General features: G+C 41.8%; 1 protein-coding gene across 1 annotated transcript in view; it reads right to left on the minus strand.

The window, feature by feature from the left end:
- ppfia2 (PTPRF interacting protein alpha 2) overlaps nt 1-16,450 on the minus strand; it is a gene marked incomplete at both ends in the record, with an annotated part of 259,369 nt that overhangs the window by 121,101 nt on the left and 121,818 nt on the right. The gene's annotated exons all lie outside the window — the stretch shown is intronic.

Below are 16,450 nucleotides of genomic sequence, written 5' to 3' on the forward strand. Positions count from 1 at the left end.
AGCTTTGAAATGTTATTAGACAGTAGGGATGGGACGATATATGACATTTTCATATGTATAGAAATCGCGATTTACAATATTATCGCAATAATCAAAATCCATTAACCTGGGGCGGAACATTTGCCAAAAAATAGCCGATCTACAAGCTCACAACGCGTCGCATCAAAGACATTTGATAAGAGTGAAAAAAGACAATTATAGAGGGTTTAAGTGGTACCGGATATGCAGTTCGGCAAATAAAAGGTGAATTGATCCCAGTGCATGACGGAGGACGATATCACGATAATTTGAATCTCCATGATACGATTATCGTGAGTGCTTTTTATCACGATAAATGATAATATCACTTATCGTCCCATCCCTATTAGACAGTCGATATCTCAGCATATATAATATAATTCATAGATTAAACTCAAAATGACCAAGGTCTATACATTTAACTGCTGCAGCCCTTTTCATCCAAGGTGCTTTTCAGCACCACAGTTCCACAGGATTTCAATACGTGTATAAGCCACACAGTCAGAGCCCTAGTGCTTATATAGTGTCGGTGTCGTGCTCCGTGTGTAAACCTAAACTGACTAATGATACCTGAATTGTGGGATGTTTGAGAACTGTGGTCCGAGGATTTACACAAAGCCACGTCTCACCCCATCCGCGATCTTGTCTCGGCCAGTCATCTGAGCCGTCTTTGTGCTAGTGGCCTTATCGCGCTCCTCCAGGCCGCTTTCCTGTAGACTCTAGTGGGCACTTAGCAGGGTGGCGCGTTACAAGGCTTCTTATAAATTATATGGACTCGAAATGAATGCCGTGACCGGTGACGTGAGGGAGAGATGGAGATCTGAGGCTCCCCGCGTACTTTTGATGAGGTGTGGCAGGGGACCGGGCCTAAAAGATGATTCAGATAAAGCCAGCACATAAAGCCCTACACACCATCATCCTCACTGTCTAGCAAAGTCCCAGGGACGTGCAGAGCATGTTAGAGAGGCAGGGACTGATATTTCTAAAATGGCCTTTTGGTGAAAATATCGAAAATAGTAGAGATGTGCCGATTGATCGGTGAGTGACCGCGATCGGCCGATAATGCCTCTATCGCATTATCTACTTCGAATTATCTATCGCATTTGCATTTATTTCACCATAGTGAAAACTGCATTCATGGTCTGGAGAGGGTACCTTTTACAGACAGATAAAAGGGCAAGGGCTCAAGCCCCCTTTGGTGTCTATGTGTGCATGTGCCGGCTAAGGCCGCATGCATAACACTCTGCTTGTAAAGGTCAGATCTTAACAACTCTCCTTCCTATTAATCGGGGGATATCTTTAGAAATAGTGTCAAATCCTGGAATAAATTCCTTACCAAAAAGAATCTTCACCAATGTGTTTGTAAAGGTGTCTAGTAACACATCTCACAAAGACTGAAATTCAGTTTCCCTAGGAAAATCTTTGACAGCTAGGGTAATTCTGGGTCTCATTCACTCACTATACACTATACTATAGGGGAAAAAATCACTCCCAAAAAATATGCTTTAAGTGGGATGTGAGGGGTCTAACTAGGTGTTTTTAATTATTCTGAATCCATTGCAAGCATTTGTTTTGCACCAAAAACATTCCTTGGGCTAGAAATGGACCCCCATACTACTGTGAAAAGTGATGACTCATCACTAAACCATCATTTTATGGTCTGTTTTTAGCCCAATGAATGTTTTTTTGTGCAAAACAAATGCTTGTAATGGATTCAGAATAATTAAAAACACCTCACATCCCACTTAAAGCATATTTTTTGGGAGTGATTTTTTCCCCTATAGTATAGTGTATAGTGAGTGAATGAGACCCAGAATTACCCTAGCTGTCAAAGATTTTCCTAGGGAAACTGAATTTCAGTCTTTGTGAGATGTGTTACTAGACACCTTTACAAACACATTGGTGAAGAAATGTTTTGGTAAGGAATTTATTCCAGGACTTTTTAAGATATCCCCCGATTATATTTTACTTCTAACGACTGTCGCCGTCTCTTTATATCCACATGAACAAATGTGTGAGCAGAGGCATGAGCAGTGTACAGAGAAGACTGCTGAAGTACAAACATGCCCCCACCACCCCACACACACACACACCCCCCTTCCGTTCCTCCCTTCGCTGGTCAACATTGAAAGCCAAATGGCCTCCAGCACTGAGTCGGGAGTCCCTGTGCTGTGCATCTCTGGCATTTTCGGTAAAGGTCTGAGGAACGAATGAGACCACCGGTGCCTGCCCCCATGCTGACTCACGCAGACCCAAAATACACTGTGCTTTTCTCTGTTGCACATGCCCACTCACAACTTCTGCATTGAGTTAATGTAATCTGAGGATCCAGAATGCTTGGCCTGTTCTGAAAGTCCACCTAGCTCATAATCATTCACTGATTTCAGCCAACAGAGGTGGGGGGTTAAAAATTGTACATTACCACCGACTCAGGCGGCATGGAATGATAATGTCTGCTGTCTGACAGAGGTGCTGAGATAAGGATGAGATTGGACCTTTGCGGGCCCCGGAAAGCATAAAAAGAGCCAACTATATCACGAACCACCATGAGGGCTGGTAGAGTTAAGGGAGCACCTTGAAATGTAAAAGTTTGAGAACAGTTGATCTACAAGGCTATTTCTGAGCGGTGCTAGCCGCTCCAATACGTGGCTTTGTGTGTATGTCCAAGTGGGGAAAAGAGGTCATTGATACACTGACCATTTTGAATGGAGAACGGAGAAAATTGCAGAATGGAGAGGTATGCAATTTTACCTTTTCTGATTGGACAATAATGGATTTAAGGATTGGTCAAGCTTCACGTGACATCACCATATCGTCACTGTCAGGCAGAAACCTGACCTGAAAAGTTTCAAATTTGTCAAATTTGTTTTATATATTATATATTGTATTTATGGCAATGACTGAGACAACAGGTTGGAAAACAAAGCCAGTGACAGCTGTGTAATTGCCCACAACTGGTCACGGCCCTCATCAAGTCGCCCAATGCAGCCCTCACTCCAAAACACCCTTGACTCAAGACAAACCAGCTGAACATCAAATATAATATGCACACTTGGTTCTGGTGGGAGGTAATGATGATAATAGATTATGACATTTGTTTAGAATACCAAATTAGTTATTTGAAGGGGTGGGGGGTGCGAGGACTGGGGGCAGTTGCATGATGATGGTTGATTGTGAGCACCAGAATCAAGTGAATTACAATGAGGCGGAAATGCATGAAAGCTACACACTGTCTTCCATGTATGCAATCATGTGCTTTTACACTCACCAAACAATCACAGACTAAGTACCAGTGGTGGAATTACTCCAAATGTGTTTACTTAAGTAAAAGTATCAATACCACGATAAATCTGTTACAAGTAAAATTGAAACTGTTTCTAAAATAGCAGCTCTTTGAACTGTGATGCATTGTGAGCTTGTAGAGCTGCTATTTTCGATTAGCCAAACTATGAAATAGGGCTTAAGTGGTAATGGTACAACAATAATTTAAAACAAGTAAAACACATGTTCTAAATAATTGGCAGTGAAGTTAAAAAGACAATAATTGCCTCTGAGATGTATTGAAAAATGGGATATCTCAAATGAAGTAAAGCCTCAAAGACAGTGTGCCAGACAAATTTGCGTATTATGACCACACCTGAGGGTCTATTAGAGCAATGTTAACTCCATAGACACATACAAAACAGAAAAGGTACACAACTATGACACCACACACAGTACCTCTTTAAAACTGTACTTAAAGGAGTAGTTCACCACTTTTCAACCTGTCTTCATATAATAGGTCCTCACTAATGTTCATGATAAAATATCACCATTTTTTTCTTCTCAGTCCAAGTCTCCTTGGAGAGCTGTGGGAAGTTCAGAATCCATCGTCTTGTGACATCATCATTTTCCCCAAAAAAATTTAATCAATATTTTTGAAAAAAATATTTAGATTTTTATTATCGCGAGAACAATGGCTTCCACTTTAAAATTGCAACTTTTCAGGAATAGAAAGCCTGCAGTTTCTATAAGCTGGATTGGTAATCGATGATGTCACAAGACTATGGGTTTCTGACCAGCCCACAGCCCTCCTCTGAGAAAAAAAAAAGAAAAAAAAAAGAAAAAAGCTATTTTTGAGTGAGGACCAATTATATGAACATAGGTTGAAAAGTGGTGGAGTGCCCCTTTAAGTACAACAGTACTTGGGTAAATGTGCTAAGAGTAAATGTTACTTTCCACCACTGTTCAGTATTCACCATACGGCCTTACTCTGTGTCCTACAATAGGGTGGGGCATACCAACAGAGCGACTGTCCTTGGTCTACTAATGTCCCCAAGCTCCTGGGGTGGAGGTGCTTTCCAGATGCTCTCCCATTTGCTCGGGCTTTAACTCTAATGTGGCATAGCAGGGGGCATCCATCACGCTACGAGACAAAGCCAACGTGCCACAAAACACAACATGCTTCCTGGGTTGTAAATGGCAGCTCCTGGTTCATTGGTCCCAGTTAGCTGCTTTACACCTTCATTATGGCCCGTGGAGTCGGTCAAAACACCAGGGGAGGCAGGGTTTGGGTCACCACTAATGGCTGTTTATTGATACCGGTCACATATCTAACCAATTTGTTTACACAGGGAAACAGAAATTTAAATGTGTAATTTGTAAAATGTATTTTCTTTGTTTTTAAAGCCAAAAATACAATTAAATGGAAATGGCAATTATCTGTACGACAATTAATCGTCAACTGAAAATTACAAATCTCCTCAAGTGCCCTAAATGACAAGGAATTACTCAGAATTCTTTGTTTTACTGCAGCTAAGGTGGAGGCTGGGGCTCGGACAGGGCAAACGTGGTGCAGCAGGAAGGATTCTATTAGCTCACACACAGCAGCACTGCTTTGGCCACCTCTTCTTTCCTCACTGGACACCTCTGGCCCACATGCATGCACAGCACAATCCGCTGCATGCGTTTCAGTCCACACCACAACGCCCATAGTACCGCAGTCCAACATTTACACATTCAGAGGCAAACAGCCAGCGGTAGACAATAACACTTGAAGATTTCTGAAATGTATTTGAATTATTTTGAAAAAAATGTCAAAATAAAAACAAAGTGCACTTTCTAGTAATACTTATTTTAAGTCCTCCAAGTACTTTATCTCACACATTTGACTGAGCAACTTTCAGTTGACTGAGCAACTTTCACGAGGAGTATCTATACTTTGACTAAAGTACTGGAGTTGAGTACTTCCACTGTCCGTCAATGCAAACAGCCACCAAAGGCACCAATGCACTCAAGGTGTAGTTTGTGAAGGGGTCGGTGCTTAACTGTAGAATTCACATTATTGGGTTTCCATCCACTGCTGTTATACGAATCTTAAGAGTTGGTTCATCAAGATAATCAGTAGTTTCAATAATTCTACAGGCATGCCATTATAATATCCAGAGACAATGAATTGAACTTGCAGTGGCATGTTCAATGATGGTACAAATGACACCACAACCATGTTGACCTCCATACATTGGAACGCTGGCGTACAGATTTCTTTTTATTGCATTTATCAAACGATCGCGACCATCCGCATCAGCTGTAAAAAAATGAAAAACGGATCCAGTTTCCAGCAGGAAACCGGATGTAGGTGTGATCGACGTTTGCAATCCAAGCTGCAGGGCTAACAGCTAACTTCAGTAGCAGATATCTTTTGAATGATTTGAGCTTTTCGCACGAAACGAGCGTGTTGGAAATCGGACTGGATCTTATATGCTGTGATTAATTTAAAAGGTGAGAAAAATGGTAAATTGTTGGTATTTGGGGGTTAGTTTGCTAATAATCTCTGGCAGTGAATGAGTTTTTGATAATTATTATTTTTTTTGGGGGGGGGGGGGAGTTGTTGTGCAGAGGCATTTCAAAGCACCTAATATGAACTGTACAGAAATGCCTTTCCTGTTTTAGAGATATCCAAGTTTTTTTTTGAGCGGTGGTAGACCGCTCCATAGCATGGCCGTGTGTGTATCCGTGTATGTATCCGTGTATGTATCCGTGTATGTAGCCTGAATACCACTGGTGGCCAGAGAGGGTGCTGCTGAGTCTAGTCTGAGCATCAACTGCAAAAGGCCTACAAACACACACTCTCTCTCTCTCACATACACGCACACACACCCCTGGATGAGCAACACACACACACACACACACACACACACACACACACACACACACACACACACACACACACACACACACACACACACACACACACACACACACACACACACACACACACACACACACACACACACACACACACACACACACACACACTGTTGTGTAGCCTCCACGACCACCGCTCAGTTCACACAGGTGTGATTTTTTGTAATGGCACACTGTGGCATACAGGCAACAGGGACTTCAGTATAGAGTTCAAAGCAGGGAATGGAAACACATCAGAGAGAGTTATAATTAGGCCACACGGTGTATGAGTGGACTGATCAATTTGGGTGTCTTTTAGGTCGGCATCTGTGATGTAGCTCAGGGTTCTGTTTGAACCTTTTTACCACATGTTATGCATGGTAGGGGGGTGGTGTGTGTGTGTGTGTGTGTGTGTGTGTGTGTGTGTGTGTGTGTGTGTGTGTGTGTGTGTGTGTGTGTGTGTGTGTGTGTGTGTGTGTGCGTGCGCGTGTATGTGTGAAATAATTCATGAAGTGATTTCTTTAAATAAAAATCAAACCCATGTTTGAAGTGAGCGGTGGATGTGTGAGTGTGTACATACCGGTATTTAGTAACTGCTCAACAGCGCCCCTTGGTCACCCAGGCCTGCCACTGGTACGTGGCAGGCCTACATAGTAACATACGTAGTAACATAGTAACACACGGGAAAAAGTCACTCTTAGGAGACGGTGTGACCACCACTCAAAAATATGAGTTCAATAGCTTTATATTCTGATTATCATTGCTACAGAGTGTTTGTTCAGAACCAGGAGTGTCCCCGCCTCTCCAACCTTTTAGGTTGGGATACCAATTTTATCCAATCAGGAGAGGGAACTCATGCAGGATAAAGGATAAACAAGTGAAATTGGAAGTGATGACACAAAGAAATGAGCAGATCACACAACTGGAACTGGACTGAAGCTGATAAGCTGATAACCGTACTCTCTTTTGGTTGGCTGAAATTTTACCACTCACCAAAAAATATATTTTCTGTTTATTAAATAGCTGGAGAGATGAGGAGAGGGAGAGACCTCTGTTATTGAACAAACACATCGCTGAGATTACCATCAGAAAGAATAACTTTAACCTTTGAACAAAAAATGTACCCTACCTTTATTTAACGCAAGAACAGATGTGTGGATTGAAAATGAAACTCTGGCGGGAATGACCAAACGGGCAGCACTGAAGAGATTATTTGTTTTGGATCATAAAGGTGAAGGTCACCATCAAGGTCAAGAAATACATAGGAAATACATAACTACTGTAGCCATATCTCAGGAATGGAGACTGTGTTGTGCCGAGTTCTCCAGGTCACTGGTTCTCAAAGTGGGTTCCGGGGACCCCCAGGGGTCCTTGAGGGTGTTAGGGGTTCCCCAGCTGAATGATAGTTAGGAACCAAATGGACCCTTACGGGTATTTGGTTCCATTTGTACTCTCAGAGTTAAATTAACATGGATTTTACTCCCAGAGATGGAAATACCATTAAATGGGGGTCTATAGCCTGTCAAACTGGGGGTCCTTGAAATTAAAGTGGTTGTGAATCACTGCTAGAGCCTTTAAAATCTTCTCGGGGGTCCCTGCCATATCTTTTCAAATGGGCATGTGTCAATTCAGGGGGTCCTTGACATGAAAAGGTTTGAGAACCACTGCTCCAGGTCACTTATGAGGAAGCTCTTTGCATGACATTTTCCCTTCTCCTGTACAAACAACAGTATGAAGCACTTGCCATCCTCCACAAACCAAATGGGAGCAGCAGAGAACCGCTGGTGGCGTCTTAAAGGGGAGACAGTTTCATGTCAATAGCCAAGCAGGACTGAGTGTGTTGTCAAGCAAATGCAGCGTGGTAAGTAGAGACAGCTATCGATGACACAAAACACAGATGCATAATACATGAGCGTGTGTTTATCTACGGATTCATACCAAGGATGTAAAAGGGGTCAACCAGAGGGCAAACATAGTTATTGACTCTGAAAGCTCTCAAAAACCCTAGATATTGTGTAAAAGTTGTGTTTACAGACCAAGAGAAATCTATACTGCATTGCATGAAGCCCTACACTACAACATTGCTGACCACTGCAGTTTAGAGATTACTTTATACTTTCTCCTACTTCATTTGCTTTGGATTATTTTAACACAGCTTCAACTAAAAGAAATATAAAAGGAAAATACAAGTTAGCAGCATTATTATTGTTTGCCAGGCAGCATAACGCTATGAATCTTCCCATTGTCTCGCTGTTCCATTGTTTTTTGAGAGGGGGGCATCTCGAAGCAACCCTAGCATGATCAAACACACTCAAGCACATGCACAAACACATCCGACCTTCTGGATTTCACTAGATTCTTAACATTTTCGTCTGACCTCAATGAAAACAAGGGACCCAAACAAGGGTGAGATGTATTAGGTTTTGTTGCAGACCGGCTGCCAAGGATGAGGGGACAGCACACAGGAAATGGAGGTGACACATGTTGTGATGATTGACTTGGGAAGGAAGGACCCCAGGGGTACATGCGTGTGGAACGGCGTTGATTGGCTAATCTTGGCGCGTCTCCAGCTCTAGCCCTGGAATCGGTTTCCTCTGGTTCTTGGCGTGATTGGGTTGCCAGGCAGATCATGACGCACCATGTGGAGCAATAGACGTGGTGGGATGCCTGGTTAGCACATGTGTGTCCCGACTCCCAATTCACAAGGGTTAGAGGGGGGCTGTCAGATATAGGGATGGGACGATAAGTGATATTATCGTTTATCGCAATAAAAAAACACTCGCGATAATCGTATCGTGGAGATTTAATATATCGTGATATCGTCCTCTGTCATGCACTGGGATCAATCAACCCTAACCCTTTTATTTGCAGAGCTACTTAAAGGGATATTACACTTTCAAAAAACTTTTTGTCATTGTATGGTCTAATCAGGCTTGTATGAACACCCTGAACAGTTTTTAGTTTTCTTCATTCAGTATTTAGATATTTGATGTAAAAGTTATCTGGCCCTCCGGCAGGCCCAGGGCCTCTCCCCACACACACTCATTGTAACTTCAAACTCCATTTTAACCATGATAGATTCATTAAAAACACCCATTATTTTTTCTGGTGACTCAAACTGCCCTTCTAATACGTGAGCAGGCCGTGTTTTTTCCATAACGTTTTTCATGTATTTTTAATAATTCTTTGTGAAAATGGAAAAAATTAAATACAATAAAAATATATAAAAAATACATGAAAAACGTTATGGAAAAAACACGGCCTGCTCACGTACTAGGAGGGTATTATGAGTCACCAGAAAAAATAATGGGTATTTTTAATGAATCTATCATGGTTAAAATGGAGTTTGAAGTTACAATGAGTGTGTGTGGGGAGAGGCATGGGCGTGTCGGGCCTGGTAACTTTTACATCAAATATCTAAATACTGAATGAAGAAAATGTAAAACTGTTCAGGGTGTTCATACAAGCCTGATTAGACCATACAATGACAAAAAGTGTTTTTGAAAGTGGAATATCCCTTTAACCGGTACCACATAAACCCTCTATAACTGGTAAAAGGTACTTATAATATACGTACTTGATACGTACTTGAATAAAGTATTTTTTTACTCTCTATCAAATGTCTTTGCCAAAAAAAAAATCCTGCCCCAGGATAATGGATTTTGATTATCGCGATAACATCGTAAATCGCGATTTCTTTTGTCACAATAATCGTGATATGACATTTTCATATCGTCCCATCCCTAGTCAGATATACAGTACGTCTGAAATCCCCAGAGTGAGCACGCTGCCAACTCAATGAAAATGAAATCTCAAAGGTTACTGGCCTGCCAGCACTGTCTCAAACTATCAATGCTTACTGGGTTTGCCAGATATGCACTGTTGGGTTGTGGCAGAGTAGACTTTGAGCTCATGACACACAGATTGTGAGCTCCCAAAGCACAAACTGACTGTAATATCATGAGTGGTCCTTTTATTCTGATAGTGTACACACTCTCACAGTTACATTAACACATAGCCAGCATCATTTTTACAAGTTATCATTTGATTCTATATCTGCTATTTTGCCCCACTGCATTGCTATTTTTAACCATACACCGTATGTATATATGGCACAGTAATGTGACATATCTGACTTCCTTCCCACTCTTTTATACCTGTAAAACTGAAGTGAAGTTGAACTCTTTTGGCTTCCGTACCTTTTTCCCCGATTTCTGAATCCAAGTACCCTCTACCTGACTACAACAAATTGTTTGGAAAACTGAAAGAGAAAGCCATAGCAGCGTATGATGCTATGGACGAATGATGACCCCGGATCAGGGCACACGAGCGGAGTGGAACGGTGACAAAATCCGCTCCACGCTCCAGAGGGCTCTTGTCCCACTCGCTCATCACTCTGGTCGACCACAGGGCCGCTCTGCTCCCCGCCGCTCCGTCGCTCCACTTGATTTTCGCATCTCTCGCTCCGCGCTCGCTCCACGCTCCGCACAGGGTCGTCAATCAGAGTCAAAAAAGTAGTTACCATGCTACCAGCTACCATGTCCGAAACACTTTCTCCTTTGCCAGTGTGTTCCCAACACAAACGGCTGCGGTAACGTGAGCCTCGGCTTTGATGGAGACTTGGAGAGCTGTCCACTCGCCACTGTTTTGTTGTTAACATGCGGCGCGCGGCCCCAACAAGATCGGCTCGGAGCGGAGGAGGGTCGGCGCTCAGACCCATTATAAAAGTCGTTCGCTCACGCTCAACTAAAAAACGGCTCGCTCCGCTCCCCGCAACGCTCGCACTCCACTCCGCTCGTATGCCCTGCCCCGGATAGAACACTACAAATAAGAAATGGACTGAAAGAGTTGCAAATAGATCTTGAACAGATTTATTTTGTACTGTGGCCATAACATTCCGAAACAGTTTTGATGTTATGTTATGTCTATTCTATAACAGTTGTGTTATCCATTAAAATATCCAGATTGCATTGTGATCGGCCATTTCTGAAATAGGGCTTAAGTGTTTATTGATATAGGAATGTTATAGAGAACTAATGTTATATACTGGACGTGACACTTGGACGTATTTACAGTACATAGACATGTACAATATGCTGAAAAAAGGCATAAATAGTACACACAAACCCAATCTCCCATCACAAGACACACAACAGAATATCCAGAGATGTTGTTAACAATTCAAACTGAAAATCCATTATTGTGAGGATTGCCTTCGCAGGATGAACAGCCCTTGAACAATCATGCACCCTGCATCCTCAAAGAGTACTCGTCTAGGCCTATACATTTTCAGCATTGTAAACACACATGCCTATCTATTCTGTTAGAGTTGACCATCATGATGACCTACATATCACAATTCCTGTCATTCGGACAGAATATTTCAAAATGATCAACGAATAAATAAAACGACATCTCATTCAATTCATACAAAAGGCTTCATTGCTGCTTCAAGGTCAAAAATAGACAAGTCCAAAACTACAGTAAACAAGGTGTAAAATGCTTTTGGGAATGCAATCACATCAACAGTCATTCCCTCTCTATTTTGTTCAACTACATTATTAAGGACAGCCTTGATTCTTGTACACTACAGACTACAATATGCAAATCAGTATTTGGCATTATTTCGACAGTAGGCTATCACACAAGCAATTTTCACACATCAGTGTGTGCAGCCTTCTATTATAGACAATATAGTATTTCTCTGTATATACAGTAGTATATACTGTACACAACATCACAGCATATCTGCAGCCATTGCCATGGGAACATGTCTATGCTAATAAGCTAGGGTGATCCGCTTCATGCTCGGCTCCAACCCGACAGGGAATCCTAGCCTACAAATGCTGCTATTTATATCCCCACACAAGTTCTCCTCTGCCTGTCCCTTTCATTAATGCCGGTGTTGGCTTCCCTTGGCAAAAGTCCTTAATTAAAACTAGGATCTCAGTAACTAAGCAGCCTGGACAAATTATGAGCTCTCGGATAATGAAATCTGGAAAAGCCTCAATGTTGAAAAGTGGACCAATATTTTTGTAATATCTTAGAAATATTGCGTTCAGCAACAGGTTTGTTTGGCAAGTGAAATTGTTAATCTTTTGTAGATTATTCATTTCCAATTGACATGCTTAACTCACTTAGCGCCGAGCGAGCCAGATTTCAATATGAATCTGCGCTTATAACGCCAGGAAATAGCTATATTGAATCCCCAAAATCACATTACATAAACAGGTACACGTGCCTGCAGATGCCACAAGATGACCACTAGAGTGAGCCATAGCCCATTGACTTTCCATGGTCCCATGTTAAGTCAGAATAAAAAACAAGGTTCATGACATAACAGGATGGTACAATGACATGCTCTCCATTGACATTCAATGGACAGGCCGCGGGCCGCCATTTGAGCTCAATACTGCTCAATTCGTGCTTGATCGTCTCAAACCACCATTGGTATGGGCATCGGAACGTATATAGATGCCACACAGAAAGTTTCCGAATCAAAATCCGACCTAGTGAAGCTACGTGAGGGTCGGATGGTTTGCATTGAGCCTAGCGGCTAACAGAGGCCTACGTAAACAGGAAGCTATGGCTTAAAGGTGACGTCATAATCGTATCCTTTTTTTTCACGGTTTTCATCTGTATGCTAGTCGAAGGTAAGCTAACCGTTCCGCTCCGTCTATCAACCCAAATTAAAAGCTTAAACAATGCTTTTATATAAAAGTCGCTCCGAGTCGCTCGGCACTAAACGCCATCATTAGTTAGTCGCCCCGAAAGTCGCTCGGCGCTAAGTGAGTTAATGATTCTCACAGTCACAACGCGGGGAGATCTGATTCTATGTAAAGCATCACAAGGCTATGACAAAATGAGACAGAGATGGATGCTATAACTCTGGTTCTCTTCACTTCTACTGCCTGACTGTTTAGAGCAGTGGTTCTCAACCTGGGGGTCGGGACCCCCAGGGGGGTCCCCAAATTATTTTGGGGGGTCTCCAGAAGATTAGCTTAATGTGCAACACAGTTTTCTCACTCAACAGTAAACAAACCAACATAAAGTTTAAGTGTATAGAGGGTATCTGCACATTTCTAAAGTGACAATTTAAGGACTTTTTAATGCTTCTAAAATGACAAATTAAACATTGGCCAAATTGGCATATATTAGACGCAGAAATTGTGAAAATAGCAGATCTACATGCGTTGTGAGCATGTAGATCTGCTATTTTCACAATATAACCGAGTTATACAAAATGTAATGCCTCAACTCTTAATGCTTGTCAGGGTGGGGGGTCCCCAGTTAAAATATGATTATTTTGGGGGTCACAGCCTGAAAAGGTTGAGGACCACTGGTTTAGAGAGCCTGCCTGTTGTGCAGGAGAATCCATCCTCCACGACATTAAAATGACTGAGCCTTCTTCCTGAGAGAACTACAGATATCACATCGTATTAGCTGAGGTGCTGATGGTAACACAGATTAAATATACATGCTTCAATTTGAAACACTTGAATAATAGATTATTACCAGCCGAATTTGCAGGTTTGATCTACCGGTAGGCTAGAGACTGAAGACTACAAACGCATAGCGATAAGGCATTACGTGATATCTCCTAGTTTGCTTGATAAAGCGTGTTTCAATGAGAGAGTACTAGTCTGTAGCTATATGTACACAGCACTCAGCGTTCATTTATTCATGTGCAACTCTGAAAGCGGACAAATGGAACCTTACGGGTTTATTTGGTTACATTATAGTACACTTTCAGCGTTATGGAGGTGCACTTCCTCTTCCTTCATTCCACAACCCACGAAAGACAATGAACACAATGCATGTCATCACCTTGGAAACCATTTTCTAATTGTTCTCTAAGCATTGTTACCATAGAAATGCATTAGACTCCTTTTCTCTCCTGTGTGTTACAAGTGTTTGTCTGCCCTCCAGTGCATGAAGCACAGAAGCCAGTCAGTAATCTTTTGACACTCATTTTCTGGGGCATTGAATCAGTGTAAACTAGTGATTCATGTCAGATTATTTAGCACTTGAATTAACAAAAACATTACAGACAATGTGTAAGTTAATAGAGCGGTAGGGCGACTTGATAGAGCAGGGAAGTAGAGTTGGCCTTCTGCTTCAAAAAGTACATTTGCCAAGTTGTATTTGATAAACTAAATGACAGCCTTTATATTATGCCTTTATAAAACGTAAAAAAGTACATCCCATAAAAATGCCTTTTCAAACTCTGTGCTCAAGGATAACCAATAATTGCTCCAATGTTTTATTCAACAGAAATGGTTGCTCTCAGCAAGACTTCATTAAGCATGAAGGTAATTTCAGGGATCTACGATTGCAAACAGTAAACCTGTGACAAAAAAATAATACCTCCCATTACCATGTACTGTAAAGAAGAACTGTACGGTGTACAAATGTGCATTCAATATACACGTCCAAACTAATTATTTAACTTCAAGAATCCAATTTGTTTCCATGGAAATAGGCTTTTCTTGGCCACACATACATTTGTATAATTTTTTTGGTCACACAGTGCTAAATCTCCAAAGACGATAGAACAGGCGTTTACCGGTAGTTGTAAATGAAGAATGAATAAATTACAAGGGAGATCAACAAGTACTGTAACAGCCACATGCATGGATATACACACGCGTGTGAACACACGCACACGCACACACACACACACAAAACACATCTTGGTGTTCCAATTAGGGCTGTACTCCTCTAAGCAAAACTGGTGCCAGAGTCCAGCAGCCAATTGAACAACTTTTCAAGAGAGCCATCAAGGTCTTAGACAAGAAACCAACTCAGATACATTCATTTTAGCCTTTTAGAAAAGTATCACTTTTTAAAGACGTAGTGAAATGAAAAATATATTTTTCACACTTTTACAGAATAGCTGTGGTCATAACGAGGACATATCTATCAATAGATGCCAAAATAAATGAGACGTTTTAATTTGTGTATTTTACATAAAAAGTTCCTCAAATTAGATTTTTAATTACTTCCTGTAAACGCAAATGTGATGCGTGATGACATCAATATAGGCCTGCATGAACATACTGTACATGAATCTTGGTTTCATTCACCTGCTAAATTCCCATACCTCACGTTCTTCCACTCGCACCTGATTTTAATTAGGGAGACACAATTGGGCTGCTACATTCTTTATCCAACTCAAGATGACGGCCAGACGGACACCATTTTTCAAGAAATAATGAATTCGGCGTGGAAAAAGCATTAAAAGAACAGCTAATCAACAAACAAAGTCTTAATCAAATAAGACCAAAATTACAGATGAATTGATTATTCAACTGTGCTGAACAATTTGTCGAGCCGAATCCCCAATCAGCGACAAACAACTCACATTGTGACGTGGCAAGCCTCTCCCTTCCTGGCTGTGTGTGTGTGTGTGTGTGTGTGTGTGTGTGTGTGTGTGTGTGTGTGTGTGTGTGTGGCGTGTGAGAGACCCAAAGGTTAACATCGAGCGCCTTGAGATAATAGAACCAGTGAATCGATGGCATGTTGAAACCCTCTGATCACAGTGAAATCCCTAAAAGCAACAAACACACTGATCTAAACTAGCACGGGGAGCCCGCAGACACAAGACACGGCGTGTGTAGGATCCGTATCATGTGGTGACTGCTAATGATCATACCCGCTACTTGCTGGCCCCTATAGGACACGGCAAACCACAGTGCAGAAACCAAACCATACTTGGGGAGAGAGATTCAGCATTGGTGGAATTGAAAGACTGCCTGTGTCCCATCACCCTTCATTGTCCAAGTAAAGGTCATGATCAGCCTCGGGGCTCGCACCGGGGAGGGAGGAGGGAGAGGGTTCGATACGGTGGAGAGCCACGGTGGAGAAGTCATGCATCAACTTGATGTTTGGTTCTACTGGGAGGAAAGATCCTATATCAGCCACATCTACACATTCCTCCTATAGGCGTAGCTCTGAATAAGCAACGTTTACAACAGAGAACAGATTTTTGACACTTTTTTTTTCTTTTTTAACAACGTGAACACCAGTATCCCAATTCTGGGGCGTTTCATAATAGGCGAACATTCTGCAAATATTGGAGAATATCCACACAAAATAAATTAACAAACTCATAGATCAGCTATTTTCTGCAAATAGATTTGGTGTAGAGGAAAGAAAGGAGGGGACCTACTGTAGTAAGACCTTTGGGGGATGCTGCTTAATGGAAGAACAGTATATAGGGTTTAAGTGGTCAACTGAACTGTTGATCTAAAGAAACATGAAATGT

Source organism: Nannobrachium achirus, assembly GCF_963921795.1.
Source record: "Nannobrachium achirus genome assembly, chromosome: 23".
Classification (NCBI taxonomy): Eukaryota; Metazoa; Chordata; class Actinopteri; order Myctophiformes; family Myctophidae; genus Nannobrachium; species Nannobrachium achirus.